The sequence below is a fragment of the Cyprinus carpio genome, chromosome B3 (genome assembly GCF_018340385.1).
Source record: "Cyprinus carpio isolate SPL01 chromosome B3, ASM1834038v1, whole genome shotgun sequence".
Lineage (NCBI taxonomy): Eukaryota > Metazoa > Chordata > Actinopteri > Cypriniformes > Cyprinidae > Cyprinus > Cyprinus carpio.
Window position 1 is genome coordinate 9,319,678 of NC_056599.1, and position 12,056 is coordinate 9,331,733.

Sequence of the window (12,056 nt, forward strand, 5' to 3'; positions counted from 1 at the left end):
CTGATACATCCCGCAGGTAGAGACTATTCTTTTCTTTCACAAAGGCACAAATCTTTTTCTAGAATTGATAATTTTTTGCTTGACTCCAAATTTATATCAAACGTGATCACTTCAGATTATCAGAACATCTTAATTTCTGATCACTCTCCGACTTCAGTGGTTCTTGATCTTGGCCATAAGACTAAACCATATTGTTGGCGTTTTCATCCTTCTCTACTTTCTGATGTATCATTTTGTCAATTTATATTTCAAAAGATCTCAGAATTTTTAGATATCAATGATAATTCTGAAGTAACTGACTCCACTTTGTGGGAATCTTTTAAGGCTGTGATCAGGGGACATATTATCTCATTTGAGTCTTCTGCCAGACGAGACAAACATAGACATCAGAAATAGAAGAGGAATTATCTCAATTGGAACCCTCTTATAGAATTTCCTCTAGCCCTTCTACCTTACAGACTATTCTTAAATTAAAGTATGAATATAATACCATTTTATCTGGACAGGTATGGGATCAATTGTTAAGGGTAAGACAAAAATATTTTGAAGTAGGGGATAAGCCCCATAAATTGCTAGGGCAATTTTACAAGCTAATAAAGCCATACACAAAATTAAATCAGAAACAGGGGACATACTTGTGGATCCTAAAAGTATAAAGGATTGTTTTAGAGTATATTACGAACAATTATATACATCAAGAGCAAGAGGGGACATCTCTAATTGGCTAGGTCCTTTGAATCTTCCTAAACTGAGTGATGTTACTCGTGAGGCCTTAAACTCTGACATTACTATCGTTTTGTCACGGATTACAACACTATATGCTCACCCAACCTCTGCCGTACTCACAAATCAAGAAAAATCAAAGTCATTTTTATTGCATCGTGGGACACGCCAAGGATGTCCCCTTAGCCCTTTGCTTTTTGCAGTTGCGATCGAACCCCTCGCGATCAGTATTAGAAACTATCCATCTTTCGAGCCTGTAAGACTGGGAAATGTAGATCATTACATTACCTTGAATGCAGATGATGTTGTTCTCTTTCTGTCGAATCCTGAGCAGTCAATTCCTTTATTTTTGGATCTTATAAAATCTTTTGGTACAGTCTCTGGATATACAATTAATTTGCAGAAGAGTGAATTCATTCATGATGAGTTCCTACACAATCTTCCTTTCCAATCTTCCATTTTTTTTGACAAAAGCTTTTGTCAAATCATTAGATTCTGTAATCCTGCCTTTCATCTGGGGATTTAAAGCTCACAGAATATCAAAAATACATTTACAAAAAACAAAAGAGAATGGTGGGCTAGGGCTACCTTGCTTTTTTCATTATTACTCGGCAGCGAATGGGAGGGCCCTTGTTTATTGGCAGGAGGATTATAAAACAGAAATCTCAATTGACACTCCCCCCTGGGTTGCTATTGAAAAAAAATGGAGTTGAAAACGGTTCACTCCCAGCACTTCTCTTTTCAACTTCTGTATTGCCTGCATCTGTTAAGGTGGATAATTTTATTGTTTCAAACTGTTTGAAAATATGGCGACAGATCAAGAAGGGATGCAGATTACCTGACACTGCTATTTTTGCCCCACTATATCGCAATCACGCATTTTCCCCTTCTCTCTCAGATACATTCAACGTGTTGAGGCTTTTTGTAATTGTGTTCTCTGAAGAAGTTAGTTTTTCTTCGCATTCTTTAAAAAATGCTTGGGAGAAAGAAATAGGTATACAGATAGGAACTGAAGTGTGGGAGGAGAGCCTTAGCAGGATTTGTTCTTGTTCTATTAATTCTAGGCATCAGTTAATTCAATTTAAGGTGATGCATAGATTGCACTATTCAGAATCTAAATTACACAGGATTTTCCCAACCATTTCCCCTACATGTAATCGGTGTAACTCTGCAGGGGGCTCTCTTACCCATCTCTTTTGGACATGCCCTAAACTTTATTATTTTTGGTGTTTTTCTGACATGTATGGTTTTGAGTTTAAGCCTGATCCAGAGATTGCATTATTTGGATATTCTGCTTCTTTGTCAGTTCATAATGTCTCTGTACAAAGCACCATTATTTACGGAATGATTATTGCTAAGAGCATCATTCTATGACTTTGGAAATCAGATACTGTTCCTCAGTTCAAGACCTGGTTGACTTATCTTACTGAGATATTGCATATGGAGAGAGTCAGGTATGGAATTATGGGTAACCTTGATAAATTCTACAGCATATGGCAACCATTTCTGAATCATCTAAATCTGTTAAATGCTGACTCTGATTAGTAATGTCGGGCTAAGTATCCTGTCTGCTCTGCCCTCTACTGAGTGCTTGTTTGTTTATGCTTTGCTTACCACTGAAACTGCATATACGCCCTGGTTTCTTAGTTTTTTTGCTTGTTTGTTTTTTTTTCCTTTCTTTTTCTTTTTTATATTATATTATATAATAATCATTTATATTGTTTTTTATTGTTAATATTACCATTCATTGATTTGTATATATTTTCTAAATGTATTTTTTTACTTTTTTTGTAAAATGGAAATTCTAATTAAAATACTATTTAAAAAAAAAAAAGTAAGGACCTAAAACCGACCCTGAGGGATGCCAGTATGAGACCGAGCTAATCTCAGACCTATAACCACCCATAGAAACAAACTGGGAGCAGTCAGTAAAATAAGACCTCAACCACTTTAAGGCAGTCCCAGACACACCAAACAATCTTTCAAGACGAGTAAGTAATAGACTGTGATCCACAGTATCAAACGCTGCTCTTAGATCAAGAAGAATAAGAATAAGAATAGATGTTGCACCAGAGTCAGAAGCCATCAACAAATCATTGGTGACTTTGACCTGTTCCCTCAGTTCAAGACCTGGTTGACTTATCTTACTGAGATATTGCATATGGAGAGAGTCAGGTATGGAATTATGGGTAACCTTGATAAATTCTACAGCATATGGCAACCATTTCTGAATCATCTAAATCTGTTAAATGCTGACTCTGATTAGTAATGTCGGGCTAAGTATCCTGTCTGCTCTGCCCTCTACTGAGTGCTTGTTTGTTTATGCTTTACCACTGAAACTGCATATACGCCCTGGTTCTTAGTTTTTTTGCTTGTTTGTTTTTTCCTTTCTTTTTCTTTTTTATATTATATTATATAATAATCATTTATATTGTTTTTTATTGTTAATATTACCATTCATTGATTTGTATATATTTGTCTAAATGTATTTTTTTTACTTTTTTTGTAAAATGGAAATTCTAATTAAAATACTATTTAAAAAAAAAAAAGTAAAGGACCTAAAACCGACCCCTGAGGGATGCCAGTTGAGACCGAGCTAATCTCAGACCTATAACCACCCATAGAAACAAACTGGGAGCAGTCAGTAAAATAAGACCTCAACCACTTTAAGGCAGTCCCAGACACACCAAACAATCTTTCAAGACGAGTAAGTAATAGACTGTGATCCACAGTATCAAACGCTGCTCTTAGATCAAGAAGAATAAGAATAAGAATAGATGTTGCACCAGAGTCAGAAGCCATCAACAAATCATTGGTGACTTTGACCAAGGCCGTCTCAGTACTGTGAAATTTACGAAAACCCGACTCAAAAAGATCAAAAACATTAATAACTTTAACAAAACAAAACAAATGAGAAGCAACAATACGCTCAAGTAATTTTGCCAATAGGGGAGATTTGAAATAGGAGGAAAGTTATTGAAGTCGTCCAGTGCAATATTTTCTTATTTTGGTACAGGGGTTACAGCAGCAATCTTTAAGGCTGCTGGAACAACCCCAGTCTGTAAGGAGTCATTTATAATACTGAGAACAGCAGGACACAAAGCATCAAAGCAAGATTTAAATAAACTAGTGGGAATAGGGTCAAGCATGGAAGTGGTAGATTTCATGTTAGATACCTCCCATTTGAGAGTTTCAGTATCAAGTTGAGGAAAGTTAGTAATAACACCAGTGAACTCTGGTTAACGTTGACATGTGGTAGAAGAAACAGGTGAAATGGAAATTTGTTTACGGACATTATCAACTTTTGAATTTAAAAAATGAAGAAATGAATTACATAACTGCTGAGAAACAGGCATGGTGGAAACAGCATTAACTTGGAGCAGACAATTTATAGTTAAGGTTTCCTTGGTTGTTTTCAATAGTCTGAGATAAATAAGCAGATCTTGCAGCCTTAATTAGTGCTCTGTAATCACCCGGAAGATCCTTCCAAGCTAGATAGTATACATTCAAGCCAGTAAGACGCCATGTACGCTCCATTTTCCAGCATTGGAAATTATACCATGGTGCAGAACGATCATACGTAACCTTGTGTGTCCTCAGACGAGCAAAGGTAGATAGATAGATAGATAGATAGATAGATAGATAGATAGATAGATAGATAGATAGATAGATAGATAGATAGATAGATAGATAGAATGAAAGGACTTGATATGATCATGATCTCACCTTCTAGCTGCCGGGAAACCATTAATCAGTGAGTGATTAGGGCAGATTCTCCCCATAAAGTCGTGTAGAGCTTCAGTGCTGGAGTCACTTTCCATCATATTCTGCTGTTCATATGAAGAAGAATGATGCATTCCCTGAGCTGTATTCAACTTCAGATACAAGAACTGAATCATTCAAACACATGCTTTCCAGAAGTTCGATTGCATGAATCTTCAAGCAGATGTGAGCATGTATTCACACACAATCCTGAATCGAACGGTCTGTCAGAGCGGTTCCAGCTGAGCGGTGCGGGTCACACGACTTCACTTATATCCCTGTTAAATAATGAAAGCAAGTAAACTGATCTAAAAAGCAATAAGGTATGAAAGGCCACACTATAACCTCAAACAAACCTTTTCAAGAAGACAAAATATTTAACTAAAAAAAGAATCGGTTAAACGACTTTGAAATGACAAAGAAATCGTTGTTCTAATTAAAAAAAAACAATTTGAACCAAGCACTTCATTCAAGTGAATCAGACTTACCAGTGCTCAACACTAGAGGGCAGTAGAGCTTTATTCTTAACCACCAGCTCTGAATCTAAACAGCAAGAAAGTGATAGCCCAACTAGTTAAATAAAATCTATACTGTCTGTGTTCTCTCTGAAAGACAATATTCAGAACACACTTGCATACATGTAGCTCTTTCTCTGTCTTTCTCTCTCTCACACACACACAGGCTACACACACTTTCACACAGTCAAGGTTGTGAGCTGTTTATCGACAACCTTAGAAATATCATCTGCCCTCCTGTAGAGCAAAACCAAAGCAATAAAAGTCCATCTCTCCATGAAAACAAGTAGCCTATAAACTGAACCGCAGAACTTTAATGCTCCATCTCACCCCGGAATGGATCCGTCTGCCGTCTGGTCAAAACCCGAATGGAAATGGTTAGGCCTAGCTTATAAAATATTAAAATATGTAGGCTACTAGTAGGCTATATAGAGATGTATATGAAAATTGGTTTAAATGTTAAGTTAATTCATTCCATAATAAAAAAAACAAAAAACAAAATATATTAGTAGAATAATCTAATAATAATTTTTTAACAACAAAAAAACAACCTAAAAAATACAACACAACAATATAAAAAACATAAAACAATGTTCCCACAGCATTTTTATAACCTCATTTTGTTACACGTGATAGCTCTGTAAAATAAGCTGCTGTCACACTGGTCATATCTGACATGCTCATCGCTTGTGATGATTAATGGGCTGGTTTAAAGCTGCTGGCTGTTTGTTTGGCTGTTGGTAGTTTGGCTTCTTGAAGAGTGAACCTGTTGACATAGTTAACTTAATTAAAGGACACGTTTAAAAAAAACAGTCTAACACGACGGGCTGCTTCATACAAGCAGCTACACTGATACAAACACAGATAAATCCTCAAAAAAAAAAAAAAAAAAAAAATGAGAGAACGAGGAGAGTCATGTTCTTTTTCACCGCAACACGAAAAGCCCTGGAGCCAGACAGACAACTCGATAAATCTGCTTCAAATCAGACAAATCACCCTGTATGCCAGAACTAGCAGTTCACACCATGCTTTGAACAAAAACCACACAGACTGAGGAGAACTCATCGGTCAGAAAGCATGATGGACAATTAGATCTGAAATTGGAAAATCTGAAACAGACAAATTTAATAAATAAGTTTTAGTACCTTTAAAGGCCCATTCACACCAAAGACGATAAGAATAATAATTGTTCTAGGAATTCTACGAGAATAGGGAAGTCCACACCTCACCTACAGAGAAACATAGTCAGTGGCTGCATCCGAAAAACTTAGGCAGCTGACTTGACAATATAAGAAATAGTTGTTGGGAGCATACTGGTGGTGACGTTGAAGGCGAGTGACCGTGGTGCTGTAGTTTGTTTATTTTAACTTTTAAGTTCTGGCGCCTTTATTTAGGCTTCAAAATTCATTAAAGTTTTATTGTTTTGTAAAGATTATCTCAATAGACAAAATGTGTACATTTCATGAACTATGAACACAGAGCTTATTTTTTTTTTTTGCGATAATCCATAAGCCTGTGGAAAAATCTCATTGGCTTTTTGTCGAGGGAACCAGTGTGATGCTAACAGCCGATCTGCCTACAAAGTGAAGTCATAGTTCCCTCACTCTATTGTGTGTTATATTAATCAGTATAACTAAAATCATTCGGCAGGAGTGACAGATTTATATTAAAAACACAGACAACCAAGAAAACGGTCTATAAATCACCCCAAATCATACTAAACGGCTGAAATCTAGTGAGCTGCATGGTATCGTACAGGGGGTATGTACTCTAAATTATGTTGCTTTCTTTAATTTCTCCAAATTAAAGCAGCTTTGCATATGTCCTTTGTGGAGAAGACAATGCCAGAATGCACTGCAATAATAAAAATACCAAAAAAAAAAAAACTTAATAGGATACTTACAGCAAAAAGAATAGAAAATAAATTCAATATTTTACACAATATTTGTGTTTTTCGCTGTTGTTCTGAAGCAGTCAGTTTGGATGTTGCTCTAAAAGGAAGCTGCCCATGTAGACGTCACAGTAGACAGGAAAAGTGGGAACTCAGATGACTAGTTATTTAGCACTAATGCAGCCAGTGAATATCACATCCAGCAGAAAACAAACACTGCTTGTCCAGGGACTGAATGTCATCGTTGATCACATTAGTAGCATATGCAAATACTCACCAAGAGACCAGCCCCTCTCTCTCGTTGTTAACAGGTGTGGATTTATCATGTTCCCTTCCTTTGACAGGAGCTACTTATTTATTTAACACAGTGTGGGTAGGATAGTGTGTGTGTGAGTGTGTGTGTGTGTGGTAAAGATTGTTATCAAGTCCTTGCTGATCCCAGCAGATCTTTCTCTCTTTTATGGATTTGTTTAACTGAACAGCTTTAAACGCACATTAACACATATGACAGGTCTTCTGTTAAATTTACTAACAAGCAGCTAGTTGTACATTTCCTCTTGAGACTCAATCAATTTCAGTATTGACTCGTACCTTCTTTAGTTTGAAAAGTCTTTAGTTTGAAAAATCAAGTTTATTGTTGACAGTAAAATATCACAATAAACATGGACAAAATAAGAAAAAGATGAACACTAACAATCCAATGCATTAAACAAATAACAAAAATAAAATCTATTAAAAAAAAAATAATTCAAAACGAAGTATAATCAAACTTAACAGATCACATGGGGACCTGAATGCCCTTTTGTTGTTGTTCACCTCAATTTTCATACATTTAAAAGAGATTCATGAATTAAAAAAAAAAAGCTAAAATTGAATGTATAATTTTCTCTTTTTATTTTGTACATGATCTGTTGAAGTATTTAGAAAGTTAACTCACTGATTTTTTTTTATTATTTGTAGTTTTCGTGTAGGTAAAATGACTAAGGGCCAGATTTACAATGAATCAAACAACGCGATTTAACATTTGCGCTCATCAAATTTAAAAAAAGGAAAACTATTTTTGCGCCATTATTTACAGCTTAAAAAAGCATGTCTTAAATTATTTTGCCACTGTAGGTAACCCACAGCTGATGTGCATCGGCTCTGTTTATTTGCGACTGCGCTAATTTGCGCTGTGCTTGGTATATTGCGTGGGTCGATATGTAAATGAGATGTTGCGTCCGTGTTCTTTAATTGGTGCATTGGTCACTAAATCACCCGCAGAAATTTCCCACCCATCGGCGCTGTTTTGGAATTGCGCTCTTGCGCTAATTTGCCCTGTTTAGTAAATCTGGCCCTAAAGTGCTTGCATTGTAAATCTAGTAAAATGTGTTTTTCAAATTATTTAGAAAGTAAACTTGTTTAATTTAGAATGTACTGTAATGTTTGTATTAATTTTACAGTAAAATTACTAAATTGTAATTGTAAATCCAGTATAATCTAGTAAAGTTTTTAGAAAGGTCATTTATAGTTTATAATTTACGGTAACTTCTTGTATTAATTTATTTTTATGTGAAATTCTTCTTCTTTATCAAGTAGGCCTACACAAACGTTGGCTTAAATTTAATTCTGACACCCACTAGCAACCTGAGCAATAACACACAAATCAAAAAGCAAGAGAAGATGTGTTATATTTAATTGCTTTATGCAATATGAAAGAAAACAATCTATTTTTGCAGATTAATTCAAATTTAAATTATGTTTTATGTGTTTGCTCTGACAGTTTCTCATGTTTCAGAAACAACAAACATCAAAAACTGACAAGGGTTGATGAAGCACCTTGCAGGATGTTTATTTGGTAATTATTGTGTGCTGTGAGAATGTCGTGGGTAAACAGCTCATCATTTCTGATCAAACAGCAAACTTTTGAGTCTGTTTGGGTTATTAGTTAACATTCATCTGAAAACCTGCACTAGAGAAACACAGTGAGTCAGACTCGATTAGACTTTACAGAGAGCAGCTGTGATGAGCCTTCAGACAGCAAACACTGCATGTTCAACACAATCAGCTCCAAATGAATTCACCGGGGAAAAGCATTTCAAAACTAATATTTTATTTTAATTTTTTTCTGAATAATATTTCCCATGTAAGCAAGTTTTTAAGAGATGAGTATGATGAATAAAACCTTCATTTGTGAATCAAAGCACCCTCTCTCTGTCTGACAGTGACATGTTGTAAAACATTTAATGAAACCTTTAGGAGACATATTATCCATTTTTTCTGAGGTAAAGTTATATGACCAAAATTAATAATAACAATAATAATAATAACTGATTAATTTATTCATTCATTGTTCCTTAAAAGACTTTCATGTAAACACTGCGAGCAACAAGCAACAAATTTTACTGCTGTTTTCAGAAATCTATGTAAATGTAAGTTGTTTTTTTGATTAATTGAATGTTTTGTAATGCATCTCTATGTATTTTGCACTTGTGAGATTAAAGTGAAGAGTCTTTCATCTTTGCACAGTCTCTTTGTCCTCCATTGTTAATATGTTTCTCACCACAAAACTCACATGCCGGTTTTAGGATTTGTTGCTGGATCATAATTGTATTTATATAATAAAACAGATGTTTGACATCACACAGCTGTGTATCTGCTTTAAGAGAAACATTGCATTTCATCACTTGCTCAGCAATGGATGGTCTGCAGTGAATGGGTGCCGTCAGAATGAAATCCAAACAGCTGATAAAAACATCACAATAATCCACACCACTCCAGTCCATCAATTAATGACTTGTAAAGAGAAAAGCTGCGTGTTTGTAAGAAACTAATCCATCATGAAGACATTTTTAACTCTAGACATATAGTCCTCTATCCATAATGTTGCTTTCTCCAGTGAAAGAGTCATCTCGTCTGAATCAGGAGAGAAATCTGCACAGATCAAGCACTGTTTACAAGTTATTATTATTGCCCTGCGATCCATTGCTGAGCAAGTGATGTAATGATACATTTCTTCAAATCTGTTCTGATGAAGAAACAAACTCATCTACATCTTGGATGGCCTGAAGGTGAGCACATTCTGGCACATTGTCATTTTTGGGTGAACTATTCCTTGAAATTGTCTGTTCAAATTACTTATGACTGACTTATATTGACTGTAAACATTAAACAGATACATCACAAACTATCCGAACATCCAAAAAACGACACACTTCGGGGCCTATCATACACCCGGCACAATGCGGAGCAAAGCACTGCACAAGTGTTTTTGCTAGTTTCAGCTCGACACAGTTCTCATTTTCCCATCCTGTGCCGCATTGTTTAAAGGGGTCATATTATGCGATTTCAATTTTTCCTTTCTCTTTGGAGTGTTACAAGCTCTTGGTGAATAAAGAAGATCTGTATTGTTGCAAAGACTAAAGTCTCAAATCCAAAGAGATATTCTTTATAAAAGTTAAGACTCGTCCACGTCCTCCTAAAATGGCTCGTTCTACCACGCCCCCACGTCTACGTCACTACGTGGGAAGATTTGCATAACCCTGCCCAAATGTTCACGCAAAGAAAGAAGGTGTAACTTTGATTCTCGCTGTTGCCGCTGGTGCCATGTTGTGGAGTCGCTGTGTGTTTCATTGTGAAAGCGAAAATACTTTGTTTGGCCTTCCAAAAGAGGACACAACTAGAAATCAGTGGTTAAGTTTTATTTACCAGAACAGTTCAACCCAAATATTCAGATATGTGCAGCACATTTTATGGAGGACTGTTTCCTGATCCTGGGAGAGAAGACTACAATGCCGGCTGTTCTGACTCACAGTCTGTAAGTACGTTTTCATATGTAAAAGATTTGCCACTGATGATTCAAATGTAAGTTTTGTGCAGTGTAGAGCAGTGGTTATCAATTCCAGTCCTCGCGCCCCCCTGCTCTGCACATTTTGTATGTTTCTCTTATCGCTTCAGACGTTTGTTCTATTCGAACATAAGTGCCCTGCAAAGTGGACATCACTGGATATTCCGCCATGATCCCAGTTCGAAGAAAACGTATATGATCCATTCAAAGTGCATTGAAGTGTGTGAGACGTGAATTTAAATTCTATTTATTTACAGAGGTATATGATGTCACACTTGTCCGTGTGTGAAGACGTTGCGCAGCACAAATCTGTGAATGCATGTTCAGAAGTGAGGTAAACTTCAACAGATTTCCCCTGCTCAGGGAGTAGGGAGCAGTGAACACTGTGTAGGGACCATGTCAATGGGAACACAGTTCATGCATGGAGTTCACTTCTAACAAGCTGATCATCTGAATAAGGTGTGTTAACAAAGAAAGACGTGCAAAATATGCAGAGCTGGGGGGTGCGAGGACTGGAGTAAAGTAGAGTAGAGCTTGTTGTTTGTCGTTTCTCCGATCACAAATGCAGACATGGTTTTATGTTTACATGGCGCGATGCAACACAACGCGTAAAAATACGGTATAAGTCATTATAATCCATAATAATGTCCCTACTGGATGCTACAAATGGCTCGTTTGTAATGGGTTTTTATTGTTTTTGGTGGTCTGACCGGGACACACTTCACAGTATGACAAGGGGTGTAACATTTCGGTCCAACACTTGAGGTATTCAGCCAATCACAATGCTTTGGATAGCTGAAAATGACGCGTTTCAGAAGGCGGGGCATAGTGGAGAAACAATAACTTACAGTATGTGAAAAAATTATGTTTTTTTTTTTAACCTTAAACCGCATAAACACATTTTATTACACAAAATGCAAAAAAAAAATGTTCTTTTTAGCAACATCATATGAACCCTTTATATAGCAAATGCATTCGCGCCCATTTGTGTCTCTTTGTTATTTAAAGAGCACATTAGTACAACGTGTGTAGTGGTGTACACTTTGCTTATTACACATACAGGGACACACAGCAGCACAAAAACATTTTTAAAAATGAAAAATTACATTCTGCCATGTAAATAGCGAACCCACCATGGTGCGAGCGCAGCTGCTGGCTTTTAAAGGGGATGGGAGATGAGACTCTAATTGGTTTATTGCACGTTACGCCCAAACAACACCCATTACTCATTAGGAGAATAGGGGCAAGCCGTTTAGATCATGCGCTCAGGCACGCCGACTGTTTTCCCTTCATTAAACTAGCAAAAGTCGTTTTGGACACGCCCTGAGTGCACCTGCGC